We start from the raw sequence: 17,158 nt of genomic DNA, 5'->3' as shown, positions 1-17,158 counted from the left end.
TTGTCTAATGCACCCAGCACATTCATGAGACTTATGAATGAAGTGCTCAGGCCACTTATTGGTCAGTTTGTGGTTGTTTACTTTGATGACATCCTAGTGTACTCGAAAACTAAAGAAGAACACTTGGATCATCTGAGGAAAGTATTTGAGCTGTTAAGGCAGAAACAGTTATATGCAAAGCTGGAGAAGTGTGATTTCTTTGTCAGAAAAGTAGTGTTTCTTGGATATGTGGTTTCTGAAGAAGGCATTTCAATGGATCCATCTAAGGTGGAAAATCAGATCATGGCCTAGTCCTTCTACCATCACTGAAGTCAGAAGTTTTCATGGTTTAGCTTTATTTTATAGAAGATTTATCAAAGACTTCTCCACAATTGTTGCTCCAATTACTAATTGTATGAAGAAATGGGTATTTGAATGGTCTAGTTCTGCCCAATCAGCATTTGAATCATTGAAAGAAAAGCTAAGTTCAGCACCTATACTTGCTTTACCTAATTTTGATATGCTATTTGAACTTGAATGTGATGCAAGTGGTGTTGGCATTGGAGCTGTGCTAGTGCAAGGAAAAAGACCAGTTGCTTATTTCAGTGAAAAGCTAAATGGGTCAAAGCTGAATTATAGCACTTATGATAAAGAGTTTTATGCCATCATTCGAGCTGTTGATCATTGGTCACATTATTTGAAGCCAAGGCAGTTTGTTCTCTTTTCTGATCATGAAGCATTAAAATACATTAATGGGCAGCACAAATTAAATCCAAGGCATGCAAAATGGGTTGAATTCTTGCAGATGTACTCCTTTGTGTCTAAACACAAGGCTGGTACTTCTAATGTTGTTGCTGATACTCTTTCAAGAAGATATTCTTTGTTGTTAATTCTGGAAGCTAGAGTTCTTGGATTTTCATTTGTTAAGGAGTTATATGAAGCTGATCCAGACTTTGCTCCTATTTTGAACTGTTCTCCTGCTGAGTCCAAAAGAGATTATGTTGAGCAAGATGGTTTTCTATTCAAGGGTAGCAGATTGTGCATCCCAAAAGATTCAATCAGGGAGTTGCTGATTAGAGAAGCACATGGAGGTGGTTTAGCTGGTCATTTTGGGATTAACAAGACATTGGATATCCTAAGTGAATACTTCTGCTGGCCATGTATGGATAAAGATGTCAAAGCTATGATTAATCGTTATGCTACCTGCTGTCAAGCTAAGTCAACCTTTCACAAGGGTTTATATACTCCTCTTCCTGTTCCCAACCAGCCATGGGAAGATTTGAGCATGGATTTCATTGTTGCTTTACCAAGGACTCAGCGAGGCAAAGATTCTATTATGGTTGTTGTTGACAGGTTTTCAAAGATGGCTCATTTCATAGCCTGCAACAAAACCAATGATGCTACTGTTGTTGCTACTTTATTCTTCAAAGAAATTGTTCGTCTTCATGGAGTTCCCAAAACCATTGTGTCTGATCGAGATACAAAGTTCTTAAGCTATTTTTGGAAGACATTATGGAACCTGCTTGGAACAAAGCTTTTATTCAGCACTTCTCACCATCCCCAAACTGATGGTCAAACTGAAGTTACCAATAGAACTGTGAGAATGTTGCTAAGGGCACTTGTGAAGAAAAGTTTGAAGGCGTGGGATTTGAAGCTTGCTCAAGCTGAATTTGCTTTTAACAGAGCACCTAATTACTCCACAGAAAAATCACCATTTGAAATCTGCTATGGTGCAAATCCACTCACACCCATTGATCTGATTCCTTTTGCAATTGAGCCCAAGGTAAGTGTTGATGCAGTAGTAAAGGCCAAAGAAATGAAGAAGCTGTATGAGCAAGTGAGGGCTAAAATTGAGAAGACCAACCAGCAATACAAGGCTAAAACTAACCAGCATAGAAAGCAGCCCATTTTTGTTCCTGGTGATCTTGTTTGGATTCATCTAAGGAAGGAAAGGTTCCTAGCAAAAAGGAAGAACAAGCTGATGCCAAGAGCTGAGGGTCCATTTAAAGTGTTGGAAAAAGTTGGTGATAATGCTTACAAGGTCGAGCTGCCTGGTGATACTGCTGTGTCTAGCACTTTTAATGTTGGTGATTTGATGCCCTACTTGGAAGATGACAACCTCGAGAACTTGAGGTCAAGTTCCTTTTTAGAGGGGGAGGATGATGCGGGAGAGCTGGGCAATGTAACCAGCAACACAGCCAGCTCGAGCTCAAAAGATGTTACACCCGAATCAGGCCAAGCAATGGTCGTGTTGCCATCTATTTCGTATCATCTAAGTGTTTTTGGAGCTGGTTCAAGAAGCTCAGGGGTGACCCTACTTCAGTCCTTGTTAACACCTATTTCCTTATGAGGTAAGGCTTAGTATGTCAACAAGAGACTAGAAGTGATCTAGCTTTTAGGAGGGCGGAGTGTTGCCGATTGATTTTTACCCTCGGAAAATAATCCCTGCAGACCCGGTACACAAGTGTAGAAACTTGTGGGGTGGCTTAATCAATCTGTCGTCCGTAGAGCGTAAGAGTGCTAGCCGGATGACTTCTAGTAAGAGAAGGTAGAGAGAGAAAGAGAAGTGAAGTCTTAGCTCTCAAAGTTGTCAGAATATCTGAACTTGTGTAAAATGACGACCCTAGGGGTCTATTTATAGTGTCAGATCTACCAAATTTGTTTGGGGACACGTGTCGAATGATGATACGTTCTGTTACATGTGCTCCGAAATTTATGCTAAATGCGGCGCTCTCCGGCCAAGGCTTATGCGCTAGGCGGCCTTCAGGGCTTACGCATGACGGAGCAGCCTGTACAGCGGAGAACGATGGATGGACAATCTCCACAAAACTGTTGTTTCCAGCCTTCCTGATGCTATTTTTATGCGACTATTATGCCTTTTATGTGTGTATACGATAGGATACACCATTAAGTCCCCCCAGTTTAAGGACTTAAGCATTTGAAAAATGATTAAGTTGTTAAACTTTTGATAACGCATGCCAAACCAGCATGTTCATTGCCCACTTGCATCGGGGAAAACATTTTAGGCATTAAATGCAGACGAATTTTACTGACACTGTTATGATTAATTTTTTACGGCTAAGATCATCCACGAGCCTCCAGCTGTAAATAGTGTTATCTTGCACCCTTCGTTTAAACTCACCCCTACACGTGTCTCAATCATGACCATAAAAATTGAACCGATGAACCCTTATAAAAACCGTCATAACCCTGTTACCATCACTTTTTTACCTTTGCCAAGATCCAAAAAGCATATTTCTCCCAAATCTTCATCGCCTTCTTCAATCTTCAACTTTTTAAGGTTCACCGTCTTCCAAGGTCAGTACACTTCATCTTACTGCTATTTTCTTGTTGTTGATATCTGTTACTGTATTATCATTGCTTCTTCACGGAGTACTGGCCAAGAACACGCCAAGCCTTCTTCATCAAATACTGCTAACATTCCAGAAGTTAGCACGATGGCTTCATCATTGACTAGTGAATACTTAGATGGATTAAAGATATCCTTTCACCATCTCAATCAATACAACCCTGTTCTTCCCACTATCGGACAAACTGCTGACAATCCTCCTGAGGGAAAAATTACTTTATACGCTTTACAAATTACCCACGGCAACATCCGTGTTCCCCTTACTAACTTTCTTCTTCGCCTTCTTAGATATTACGGGGCCTGTCTTAGTCAGATACATCCCCATGGTCTTCAAAAAATCATCCTTTTTGAAATGTACTGCAATGCTATTAATATAAAGCCTCGCATTAATGTTTTTATCACTTTGTTTAGAATCCGCACAATTAGCAATTGCTGGCTTACTATTGATAGTAAGAAAAATAATCATTTTGTTGGTCTAAATAGAGTTTCAAACTTGAAGGACTGGAAAAGTCCATTTTTCTTTGTTGATGAAACTGTTATTCCGGAAGAATACTCCGTTGTTCGGGAGTGGGGTGCTATTGATGCTGGCATAGGAAAGAGTGTTAAAATTTCTCCCGCAGAACAGCGGATAGTAAATAGCTTGAAAGGACTCCGTATTCCACCCAGTTCATACGAAAGGTATGAGGGAATCCTTGTGCTGTGCAAAGTGAGCCAAGAATGGCCAAGCAATTCTGTGCCAGTACTTCGTGAGAAAAAACAGGGTAGGATGTGATATGATCATCCTATTATATATATAGATTTTTGTCCACTGTTTGTCATGTGTACTTATATTGCTATTAATGTGTAATCTTTACAGGCAACTCCGTGATGCAGGTCCGCTCTTCTCTTTTATCCCCTGATCTTGATGATGATGTGGAGGTCACTGCTCGTGACAAAACTGTTGAAGAGCTTGAGGCGGAGAGAGTTGTAGCTAAAGCTAAAGCTGCTGCTGATGCTGAAAAGGGGAAAGAAATTGCTGTGAGCAGCTCAGACAGCGAATCCGGGTCTGATCATACAGACACTGAGCGGACAACGGATGACACCACCACCGTCGATCAGCAAACATCGGCATCAATTGACATCACGGGTGAAACCAACCCTACTCTTCCTCCAACCCAAAAGACAAGAAAGAAGAGCATAGGCTCTAAAAGGGTAAAGAGTACTAAGGAGGGCAAAAAGCAAAAACGCAGGAGAAGTATGTCCATTCTGCTCTCTTTTGAAAATGCACATGTTTTTGCTTATAACTGTTATGTTTGTTCATAATACTAATTTGTTTTTGTTAGTAATTTTAGCAGAGTCGGATGATAGCCAAGGGAAGGCTACGGAGGGCGGTGACCGGAGGCCGGAGAGGAATCTTGAAAGTGAAGGAGAGAAGGGCCTGAAAATGCCTGACCCAGACTTTGCTCCCTTCGATGAATCTGAATTTCATGAAGATAGGCCGGAAGGCAACTCTGCTTATGATTCTCCTCTTCCTAATATCACTAACCCTGCTGTCACCTCTTCCAATGTTCAAGAGCCAACTCTTCCTGCTCATGTGAGGGCTTTGCAGGCCATCATTGCAAACCCTGCCACTAAGGATAAAGAATTTGCAACTCTTCTTCAGGTATGAATGATAAGACCATCTACATGTATATGCTTGTAATTTATTGATGTGAGCTGTTTGAAATAACTCATAAAATTTTATTAATGTACAGGGTTGTGTTATCCCCGAGCTAAAACCCCAATTCTCTGCTCTCCGTTCTCATCAACTCAGGGAATCAACCATGGCAGCTCATGTACTGCTAACCAACCACCTGGACTCTATGCTGTAACTGCAGGAACATCAAGAGTCTATTCTTGCCTTTACTCGTAAAGACATAGCTGAAAGTGCAAATGCTCGTAAAAGAGCTGCTGATGCTGAGCGTGCCTTAAATGATGCGCAGAACATAATAAAGGCTAAAGAAGCTGAGTTAAAAAGTGCTCAAGATGTTGCTGCTGTTCTGCAAGGGGAAAAGGATACTGAGCAGGTGAAAGTGGGTGAGCTAGAGAAACAGCTGAGTGCAAAATGAGAGAAGTCTGCTGAGCTACTCCGGAGGGCGGAGAAAGGCGAGGGCAACTTTGCTGAGCTTAAGAAAGGTGTTCCAGGTCTGATAGCTAAGGTGCTTGGATCCAGTCTTATAGGGAATCCCTACAATGATTATGTTGATGCTGCCTGCGCCCATGCTATTGCTGATGTGACCGGCAAGCTGTTCAAACGCCTTGCTCCCAACCAAACTCCTTCTGCTGCCATTGCCAAACTTATGCCTCCTGGTACTCAAGAAAAAGTTGATGAGGCCAAGAACAAATTGATAAATCTGAAGATAAATGTTTATGATGAAGTATGCAGCAAAGAAGACTCTTCTGCTCAAGATGTGCTTGGCGTGCAGTTTAATTGATCTTTGTAAAAATTTCAAACAATGTTTTGTAATAAATTTCTTACTGACTTTAACATTATATATATATACTGACTTTATTGTGATGACTATGTGTGCTTATATGCTTGTTGCAAAATTTTTATGCTTAACGCTTTAAAACCAATCAATTATGCACCTGAACATAAAATTTCTATACACAATTGTACAGTGTATAATTTGAGTAAATCATTTTGAAAAGTGCATAAGGTAACTCATATGTAAATGTCTTGCAGTATTAAGAATACGATGTCTGATTACGCCTTCCATCATAAAATTAATGAGGAAGAATTATGAAGTGTTTTTAGAAGAATGACTATAAATCAATAAACTCTCCGTCTTACGCCTTCCGTCATAAAGTATATGAGGAAGAATTGCTAATTATTTTGCCTTCATACATAAAATATATAACTTCGTTCTGTGAAGTAATTTTTTATAATGTTTGTCATGACAAGTATCTGAGTTTTGTATCATGCCTCGGTGCGTTCTAGTAAAACTTAAACATTTTCTAGCCAATCCCTTGTGCCTTTACTGGCCGGCACAAAAGCTTCCGCCATCGAAGGTATTTAAAAATACGATCCTTCTGTGGGCAGGTTATAAATGTAATGTTTTACATTTGTCACGGGCAGCACTTTGTTTAAGAAAAATATAAAATTATTGCTCAGTACTGTGCAGTACATAAACGATTGATGACGACTTTTAGGTGGATCAAGCCTAATTAGTAGGTCATGAATGTTTATTGTATGCAATTGCTAATGTATGCACTGCAAAATAACCACAATGGTTCACAGTAAGTTTGATAAACGCTGCTTCATCTTATAATTCGAAATGTGTTCTTCAAATGCCAAACAGGCATGAGTACAACGATTGTAAAAGACTGCTTTTATTGAAATGCTAAATGAAACTGCTCTTTATTGAAAAGATAAACACTGTTCTTGATAACTTGTTGACAAATTGCTTCTTCATATGCCGAGCGCCCAGCGCTGTCCGGCCTTCACACTTGCTTACGGAATGAAAAACTCCTGAACTTCTTCCTCGCTGAATAACCTATCACGCCTTCTCTGATTTATTCTGCCTTCTGGCCCATTTGCAAACGTTTATCTTTCCCTTGTTGGCTGCACATACTGTGAATGTATGGCTGCGACTCCATTTGGAGTGGGGAATCTGACCTCTGCATGGGCCGTCGATGTTATTGCCCCAAACTTAGCCAAAGCTGTTCTTCCAAAAAGGACATTAAAACGAGAATTGCCATCTATGATTGTGAAATTAATTGTTTCCGTTCTCAACAATGGGAATGTGCCCATAACAACTTCCAAACGAATCTGCCCCATGGCATTTATCGATGCTCCTGTTAGTCCAGAAACTTTCAACCTCGTTTGCCTAGCTCTGCTCTGCACATGCCTTGGAAAAGTTCTCAAACAATGCCAGTAGATGATATCAGCTTCACTTCCTGTATCTGTGTAGATACAATTGACAAACTTATTTGCTATCTCTGCTGAAATGATCACTGGTTGGACGGACAACGCCCAATTCTGAATTGGCGGAAAGATAATTGGGGCATATCTCTAGCTGTCCAAATTGCTGTTTGATGATTCACCTTCTTCATAATGACCATCGTTAATCTAAACTATCCTGATTACAACTTCTGGAGTTGTCTCACGCTCTGTGATCCGTTCTTCGTACTACGGTTGGTTCCGATTATCTCTTCCGCCATGCTTCTCTCTTCTGTTCTCTCCACGGCGTCCTCGGCTACCATCATTCCTTTGCCACGCAAATTTCCTACGAGGATCATTCCTCCTGTACTGTTTTCTAGGCAACAAATGATTCAATTCTCCTACCTTAATTTTCGCTATAATTTCTCTCATCAAAGATTTGCAATTGTCAGTATCATGGCACCAAGCCTCATGGAAATCACACCACAACTCACTCTTTGGATCCTCCCTCTCTTCCATAGGTGCTGGAGCATTGAAAGTGGTCTGAATTGGTTCAGTGAAAAGGATCTCTTTCGGCGTTTTAGTAAGCGCCATTATCAATGGGTGCCTTTCGATTGGCTTTCTGTTGTGGTGGAAATCATTAGGGTGATTGTTTCCTCTCCATCCTCCATTTGAATTATCATTCCTTCTTTGATTTCTGTCAAAATACCATCCTCCGTTGTGCGGCTTGCTACTGCCACCAGTATCAAACTAGTTCAACCCACGCTCACCAGCTCGAACATGCCTTTGTGCAACCTCCAAAGCTTGATGCAATGTTTTTGGCAAGTCATACCGTAATGCATGAACAAGTGCACTAAACCGTCGCTGGTCCAAACAGAAAATGAAACCAGATACAAGCTGTGATTCTGGACAATCAGGAATCTTCTGTGCTTCAAGTGTATAACTCTTCATAAAATTGCTCAAAGATTCGTTATGATGCATTGTGATCTCGTGTGCATCAAGATGTGTCAGAGTACAGCTCCGTAGATTTTGGTATTGCATCACAAATTTTGCTCTCAAATCAAGAAAACTGGTAATACTCCTTGGCGGCAAACTAGCAAACCATTCGCGTGCCATTTTCTGCAATACCATAGGAAACATATGGCACGCAGTTTCATCCTCCCAATGCTGCAACCTCATAACACCTTCAAACATAGTCAGAAAATCTTCCGGATCCGTTGTGCCATCATAAACTCCAATTGCTGGTATAGCAAGATTTCTGGGCAATGGATAATTAGCAATTCGATCAATGAAACACTGCGTTGATTCTGCCATCGCTGGTGGCTTGGTGGCTTGTTCTCCAGTAATGAGGGCAAAAAAGTTGTCCACAGCCACAGCACGGACGGCGGGCTGCGCTAAGCGTTGCTTGTATTTTGCTGGAGCTGTCTGCTTAAGAATGTCATTTAAAAGCAACACTGCCTGCTTTTCTGACATGAACTCATCTTTGTCAATTTCATCATCAGAGTCATTATTATCACAACTCAGGTCATTATCATCCCCAGAATCATCAATAAGACTGCCCAGCTTGTCAAGTAGCCTGGATAACTTGTACTTTGATATAGATTGCCTTTTCATTATCTGCTTGTCTTTGCCATCCGCCATCCGCCGAAAAGGTATAAATGACAGACATTGCCGTGGTTGCATCAATGGTCGTCGCTCTGGATTAGTAACAAAATTTGGAAGTCTTTCTGCACTTTTAGCTGTCACTTCTTCGATTACTGGCCTTTTCTCCGAATTAGTTGCCAAATGTTTAAGCCTCTCTGTAGTTTCAGCAACTGTTTCTTCAATCGTGCCATCTAGTGGTGAAATAGGTACATCTTCAACAGTGACCATGTCGTCAGTTGATGGATGATTGACTGCTTCAAGTACAAATGGAACTTTAGCTGCTTTCGTTCCTTTTCCGTTTCGTGTGTTCTTTGCATTAGTGGATGGCGCCATTGTTAACACCTATTTCCTTATGAGGTATGGCTTAGTATGTCAACAAGAGACTAGAAGTGATCTAGCTTTTAGGAGGGCGGAGTGTTACCGATTGATTTTTACCCTCGGGAAATAATCCCTGCAGACCCGGTACACAAGTGTAGAAACTTGTGGGGTGGCTTAATCAATCTGTCATCCGTAGAGCGTAAGAGTGCTAGCCAGATGACTTCTAGTGAGAGAAGGTAGAGAGAGAAAGAGAAGTGAAGTCTCAGCTCTCAAAGTTGTCAGAATATCTGAACTTGTGTAAAATGACGACCCAAGGTGATCAATCCTTAATTAATGATGTTGCTTAATTACGAATTGAGTGCAATAAGATTATAATGGAGGATGGGATGTTCGATGATTATTTTAGGCCCCGATGATCGTTTTTCACTTTAACTATCAAGTGATCAACCACCCCGACCCGGTCTTCGTTATCGATTAGCATGATTCACCTTAACTCAATGTAAGAAGTCCTTGGGCAAAGTCACAAGTGAAATCTACAAAGGCTTAGGCAAAATGGCAGAGAATCAACAACCCATAAATGAGAGGCCAAGCTCCCTATTTATAGTATCTGTGATATCCGCGGTCTGCGAGATGCTCGGCTCTTCGCGGAAAGTCAGCGGATCAAACAGCAGTTTGGTATTTCAGTGAATACATAACCGCAGTATTTATTTTCAGCGAACATTGCATAACTGTGCCTTATAATCTACGTAGTTCTGTCCTTAGCTTTTAGAAAATAAAATATACATATACAATGCTATGTATATGATCAAGTCCCCCCAGTTTATTATGATGTATTTTCGCGAAGCAAATGCATCATGATAAACTCTAAAATTCGCAATGTTCGCAGTTATTTTCCGCTTTAATTAACGTCGCGTTAGCATAGTTACCATTGTAAAAGTTACCGTTGGTTCCTGCTAACTCAAATATTACCGTTTGAGTTTTTACAACGGATAATTAAAACACTTGATTACCCCTTGCATTCGCCTATATATATTGTGGTTCACAATCACCAACGTCACACTTACCCTCGCTATTCTCACTTTCTTTCGCTTATTCTCAATTCATTTGTTCTCTTTGAAACATTATCAAATCGGCAATCGCAACCTTCAATCATTAATCATGAAGATGGATGAAGTTGATCGAAAGGTGGACCCAAAAACACTAATTAACAAGCTACTCGTAAGCCCGGAGGCGAAGTCAGTATTATCCGGCCGTCAAATTAAACAAGAGAAGCCTGACATTCCTCTTGTGGATTTGACGGCAAAGTCACCACCGTCCCAGTCAAGTACTGGTAAACGACCGCTCGAAAACCCACCTTCTACGCAAAGCAAGAGGGCCAAACAAAGTTCTCCCCTTTTCGATAATCCGATATCAGCGGATTATGAAGGAGAACAACAAACAGGTATAAATCTAATAACCATGATCTCATACCTTTATCTCAAATATTTATTGTTATGATTATAATCCGCGTTTCTTTTTCTGTTTGCAGAAGGCGCATCCTTCAATCCTTTGTTTCCCAGCCCGAACATTGTGGCGCAGATCACAGAGCTTCTTTGCACTCCTCCTGATTCATATGGAGTGCGAATTGATGGGTTATCGGGATATACTTACGCTTTTCCCGGCGCTGCTGCAGATCTGCGCGAACAAATGAAGCTTACAATTCCGAGCGAACTTCGTCGTGAATTCGCCAAACGCTCTGCCGTTGATGCACATAATAGTTTTGGTCAAAACTTTTACATGTGCTTTAACTCGGCATATGATATGATTTTGCGCGAAGAAAAATTCTTCGACATCCTCGAAACTGAGCAGCAAAAATATAACTCTGAGTGGATCAAAGCTGAAAATAGCGAGAAGCGCGCTGTTGACTTAGCTTATCAACTTACTGCGGCGAAGACTACCGCAGAGGATTTGCAATCTCAAGTTTCAGCCGCTGCTGAAAATGAGAAGAAACTGGAATCTTCTATTTCCTCACTCAAGTTTCAGCTCACCGCGGAGCGGGATAATCCTCTGGCTAAAGCAGCTGCTGCAAAGCATGAATTTTCTCTACTCCGCCAACACTTACTGGAGTTTTCGAAAAAGGTGCTTAATTCAGCACCTGTGAACGCGCAGTTCACAACTTATGCATCTGCCTTGCAATTGCGCGAAAGGGTTGAGTTTCTGCATGAAATTGCACCGCTTTGCACCATACCAGACCCTCTTCCCTCCGCAATTAGTGACCGCATTTGTGCTCTTGAAGACGCACTGAACGCAGCTACTGTGGCAGAAGCTAAGTTAACGGGTATCCCTATTGACAAAGTCGTTGCTATTAGTTATGCAGAGGATGCTACTGCTCAAGACATCATAGCACTTGACTTGTCAAAATTAGATTAGGGATATGTAATATAGCACGCAGCTATCTCTGCAGTTTTGTTAATAAAATTTCAGCGTTTTATATTTATTAGCGAGTACTCAATATTTATATAGCGCTTTTTATTTTAGCAAAATTCATAACACAAACTTGTCCTTTGCAATTTCCAACACTTTATTATTGTGCACATAATAAGCGCGTACTTTCGCGAAACAATTTGTATGCGTATATACTTATACGTTATGAATCTTCTAAGTCCGTCGTAACGATCCTTAGGTATGTAATCAGCATTGCGAATCATCTAAATATTGGCAAGATCAAATATTTAGGGGTAATATTCCTTTCGCAATAATTCGCTTGCAAAAGTGGGCAATTTCATCACTTTGCTATATAAACAATGCGGAATATAAAAATATGAAATTAACTGCAAAACATATCATATTTATTCGCATTAGAACTTTCGCATACTTTTACAAGTGAGTATTCTTAAAATTTTAACAAGCGTGATCAAGACTTGCAAAAAATTAAAAACAAGGACACTTAATAAGTATTTCAGCCATGTGTATTGAATATAATTTTCGCGATTTTTTACATATACAATTGTTAATTTCCGCAAAACTATGCATAATATCGCTCTAAAAGGATAGCATGCCATGCATTAGGCAAAGTTCGCCCTTCCACGTCCGCGAGCTTATATGAGCCTGCCGCATTAATTGCCACAATTTGATAAGGGCCTTCCCAATTAGGACCCAATTTGCCTAGCTTTTCTACTCTGCTTGCCTCATTATTACGCTACACCCATTCACCTATAGCGAATGATAAAGCTCGCACTCTTTTATTATAATACTTAGCAATTTGCTGTTTATTATTCGCTTCTCTGATAGCAGCTATTAATCTCCGCTCTTCTATAAAATTGAGATTTTCGCACAACGCAGCATCATTTGCTTCTTCATTAAAGTTAGCGATTCGATGCGTTGGTACTAAAATTTCAGCGGGGATTACTGCCTCAGAGCCATAAACCAGGCTAAATGGTGTTTCACCTGTACTCTTTTTGAAAGTTGTACGATGTGCCCATAAGACATTGGGTAATTCATCTACCCAACCAGTTCGCCTTTCGCACAACCTCTTTTTTATTCCGCTAACAATATCGCGATTTGTTACCTCGCATAAACCATTAGCTTGCGGGTGCGCTACTGACGTGAACTTTTGTATTATGTTTAAGTCAGTGCACCACGTCTTAAATGGATCTTTCGCTATTTGTGCGCCATTATCGCTAACCAATTCTCGCGGAATACCAAATCTGCACACAATGTATTCCCACACAAAATTTCGCACCTGCACACCAGTGATTATGCGAACCGCTTTCGCTTCAACCCATTTAGTAAAATAATCAATTGCAACGATTAGGAATTTAACATTGCCAGGTCCTGCAGGAAATGGCCCCACAATGTCAATGGCCCATTTACTAAACGGCCATGGCGAATTAACAGGGATCATATCATGCCGCGGCATTCCATTCTGCGGAGCATGCCTTTGGCAACTTTTACAGCGTTTAACAATTTTTGCCACATCGCGGTATAGGGACGGCCAAAAGTATCCCATCCGCAAAATTTTTGCAGCAATAGTCTTGTATCCTGAATGTAGCGCACAAGTACCATTATGCACTTCTTCAACAAGCATTTCCGCCTCAATTGGTCCAACACACCGCATCATCGGTCCGCAGTACGATTTGCGATATAAGACATCATCTTGTATGAGATACATCGGCGTTTGCTCTCGCACTAAACGAGCTTCGCGACTATCCTCTGGCAAAATATCATTGCGAATATATTGCAGGATTGGTTCCATCCAATTTGGCTGCGCCTCTGTAACAGATGCTACCATTAAATCACTATCAATTGACTTACTTGGCAATTCCTCAACCCATACTTGTTTTTGAAAATGCGAAAATGTAAGAGCGGCTAATTTGCTCAAATCATCTGCCTTTTTGTTTTGACTTCTAGGCACTTGCGTGAGTTCAAAGTATTCGAACCGCGCAGTAGTTTCTTTTAGCAGTTGCAAGTACTTCTACATAGAAGGATCATGCGCTTCAAAAGATCCGCTAAACTGATTCGCTACTAGTTGCGAATCTGTAAATGCACGCAACTTAACAATATTCATTTTTTGCGCGATATTTAAGCCTGCAAGCAATGCTTCATATTCTGCCTCATTTTTTGTCACATCAAAATTAAACCGCAGTGCGTAAGTGTGCTCTTTGCCGTTAGAACTTACCAAAACTAAACCCGCACCTGCACCTTCCGCACAAGAAGCACCATCAGTATATAACTCCCAAGTTTCATTAACTGCTGGTTTTAGCGCGGTTCGCTCATTAATTACTTCCAACTCTCCAGACAGCTCTGCGAGATAATCTGCCATAACTTGACCTTTTTCCGCACTTCGCGAAAAGTAGGATATTTGATAGGCACCCAACTCCACTGCCCATAATGCGAGTCTACCAGAAATCTCCGGTTTTGTTAAGACTTACCTGATTGGCAGATTTGTTAGCACATGCACTGGATGCCCCTGAAAATATCTACATAGCCTTCGCGTTGTTAAAATGAGCGCATATACAAACTTTTCGATCGGCGCATAGTTTATTTCGCTTCCCGTAAGAGCTTTGCTAACAAAATACACTGGCTTTTGTATTTTGTTCCTTTTCGCTATCAAGACTGAGCCAAACGCTTCATTTGCTACTGAAATATACAGATAGAGAATTTCGCCATGAATTGGCGCTGTTAGTGTAGGCAAAGTTTTCAACAGGTTTTTCATCTCTTGAAACGTAGAATCTGCTTCAGCGGTCCAAACAAAATTCTTCTACTTCAAGCAACCTTTTAAAGTTTTGAAAAATGGCAATTGTCGCTCAGCAGCTTTAGACAAAAAACGCGTTAGGGCGGCCAATTTGCCTGTTAAACTTTGCACTTCCTTAACCGTCTTTGGCGCGGTCATATTTTCGATAGCCGCGATCTTTTTTGAATTAGCTTGAATACCTTGTTCCGTAACAAGATATCCTAAAAACTTTCCTTCAGTTTCGCCGAAACTGCATTTCAGCGGATTGAGCTTCATGTTTATCTCACGTAGTTTATCAAATGTTTCGCGCATATCTTCAACGATTCGCTCTTGCGTTGTACTTTTGATGACTAAATCATCGACATAGGCCTCAAGATTACGCCCTATTTGCTTATCAAACGCGGTGTCAATCAAGCGCTGATATGTCGCACCCGCATTGATTAGTCCAAAAGGCATCATTATATAACAATATATGCCTTTGCCTGTGTGAAACGCGGTTTTATCTGCGTCCTCTTGCGCCATAGGGATTTGATGATAACCTCTTGCCGCATCCAGAAAACATTTATATGGAAATGCATGCAAAGATTCCACCTTTAAATCAATTTCTGGCAGCGGATAATTATCTTTGGTGCACGCTTTATTCAGATCTTTGTAGTCAATACACATTCGCCAGGAATTATTTGGTTTTTTCACCAATACTGGATTCGCGATCCATGACTGATATTGTACTTTGCACAAAATTCCAGCTCGGACTAATTTTGTGACTTCTTCGCACAACCATTTGACGCGATCTGGGGCCATACCCCTTCGCTTTTGCACTACTGGTTTTAGAGCTGGATTTACATTTAGCTTGTGTTCCGCAATGTGACGCGGAACACCGGTCATATCGTTTTCGCACCAGGCAAAAACATCCATATATTCATCAAGTAATTGCACAATTTGCTTTCGAGTATCCGCACTAAGATTGCGACCTACTTTGATTTTCTGTTCTGGATATGCAGGATTAACTATTTCCATGCTATCCTCCTTATCCGCAGTATCCTCAGGTTTCTGACCTGCGGTTTTTACATTGACAGCCGCGCAAATAGGCACTATGTTCGCTGAACATATTGCGGCGATTCCTTTATATGTTGGAAATTTAATCATGCCATGAATTGTGGACGGTACAATTCCAAATTTGCTTATAGCGGTCCTTCCTAGCAACATGTTATAGCGAGAAGAAGCTCACATAACATAGAAATCTAGCCGTGCTTTTCGCGCTAAAGCATTATCATTTACATCGGCTAGCTCGATGTTCAGCGACAAGACACCGATTGGTAGCGAAAATTCTCCTGCAAAACCAGTTAGCGAAACCGCAGTCGTTTGCAGATTTGCTTTAATATCCTCTGGCAACTGAGCGAAACATTGTTCGTAAATAATATCATCGCTACTACCATTATCAACATGAACTTTCATCACTGTGATATTAGCGTCTGCAATTTTACACGATACTATTATCGGCATTTCAGAAAAATCGTCGCTCTGCATTTTTGGAAAGCTAATTGGCGCTGATTGCCAATTATGATACATTTTGGTAGATTTTCGCTTCTTTCCTCTTTTTTGGACATTCATTCGCATAGTGGCCATGTTATCACTATTATCGCCAATGTTATTCATTATTTACTGCCAATTTGAAAACACGCACCTGCAAATCATCGCAACAAAAACACGATTGAAATTAAACCGCCTAACTAATTGTTTAACAGCGTAAAACAAAAATTTTCAGTTTAATTCGTAAAACGTGTCCCACGGATGGCGCCAATTGATCAATCCTTAATTAATGATGTTGCTTAATTACGGATTGAGTGCAATAAGATTATAATGGAGGATGGGATGTTCGATGATTATTTTGGGCCCCGATGATCGTTTTTCACTTTAACTATCAAGTGATCAACCACCCCGACCCGGTCTTCGTTATCGATTAGTATGATTCACCTTAACTCAATGTAAGAAGTCCTTGGGCAAAGTCATAAGTGAAATCTACAAAGGCTTAGGCAAAATGGCAGAGAATCAACAACCCATAAATGAGAGGCCAAGCTCCCTATTTATAGTATCCGTGATATCCGCGGTCTGCGAGATGCTCGGCTCTCCGCGGAAAGTCAGCGGATCAAACCGCAGTTTGGTATTTCAGCGAATACATAACCGCAGTATTTATTTTCAGCGAACATTGCATAACTGTGCCTTATAATCCGCGTAGTTCTGTCCTTAGCTTTTAGAAAATAAAATATACATATACAATGCTATGTATATGATCACAAGGGGTCTATTTATAGTGTCAGATCTACCAGATTTGTTTGGGGACACGTGTCGAATGATGATACGTTCTGTTACATGTGCTCCGAAATTTATGCTAAATGCGGCGCTCTCCGGCCAGGGCTTATGCGCTAGGCGGCCTTCAGGGCTTACGCATGACGGAGCAGCCTGTACAGCGGAGAACGCTGGACGGACAATCTCCACAAAACTGTTGTTTCCAGCCTTCCTGATGCTATTTTTATGCGACTATTATGCCTTTTATGCGTGTATACGATAGGATACACCATTAGTCCTTAAACTGAAGTAGTTATGTTTTCATGAATAAAGTTTTTGATAGTTGAAGGCAAGCCAGCAACGAAGAAGAACCAGCTAGCCGGACCAGCAAATGAGTTTTTTTCAGCCAGTAAAGCTTTAATTCACTCAGCCGGGTAACCAGCAAATC

This window comes from Rutidosis leptorrhynchoides, chromosome 7, assembly GCF_046630445.1.
Source record: "Rutidosis leptorrhynchoides isolate AG116_Rl617_1_P2 chromosome 7, CSIRO_AGI_Rlap_v1, whole genome shotgun sequence".
Taxonomy (NCBI): Eukaryota; Viridiplantae; Streptophyta; class Magnoliopsida; order Asterales; family Asteraceae; genus Rutidosis; species Rutidosis leptorrhynchoides.
Note: the sequence above shows the minus strand (reverse complement) of the source record.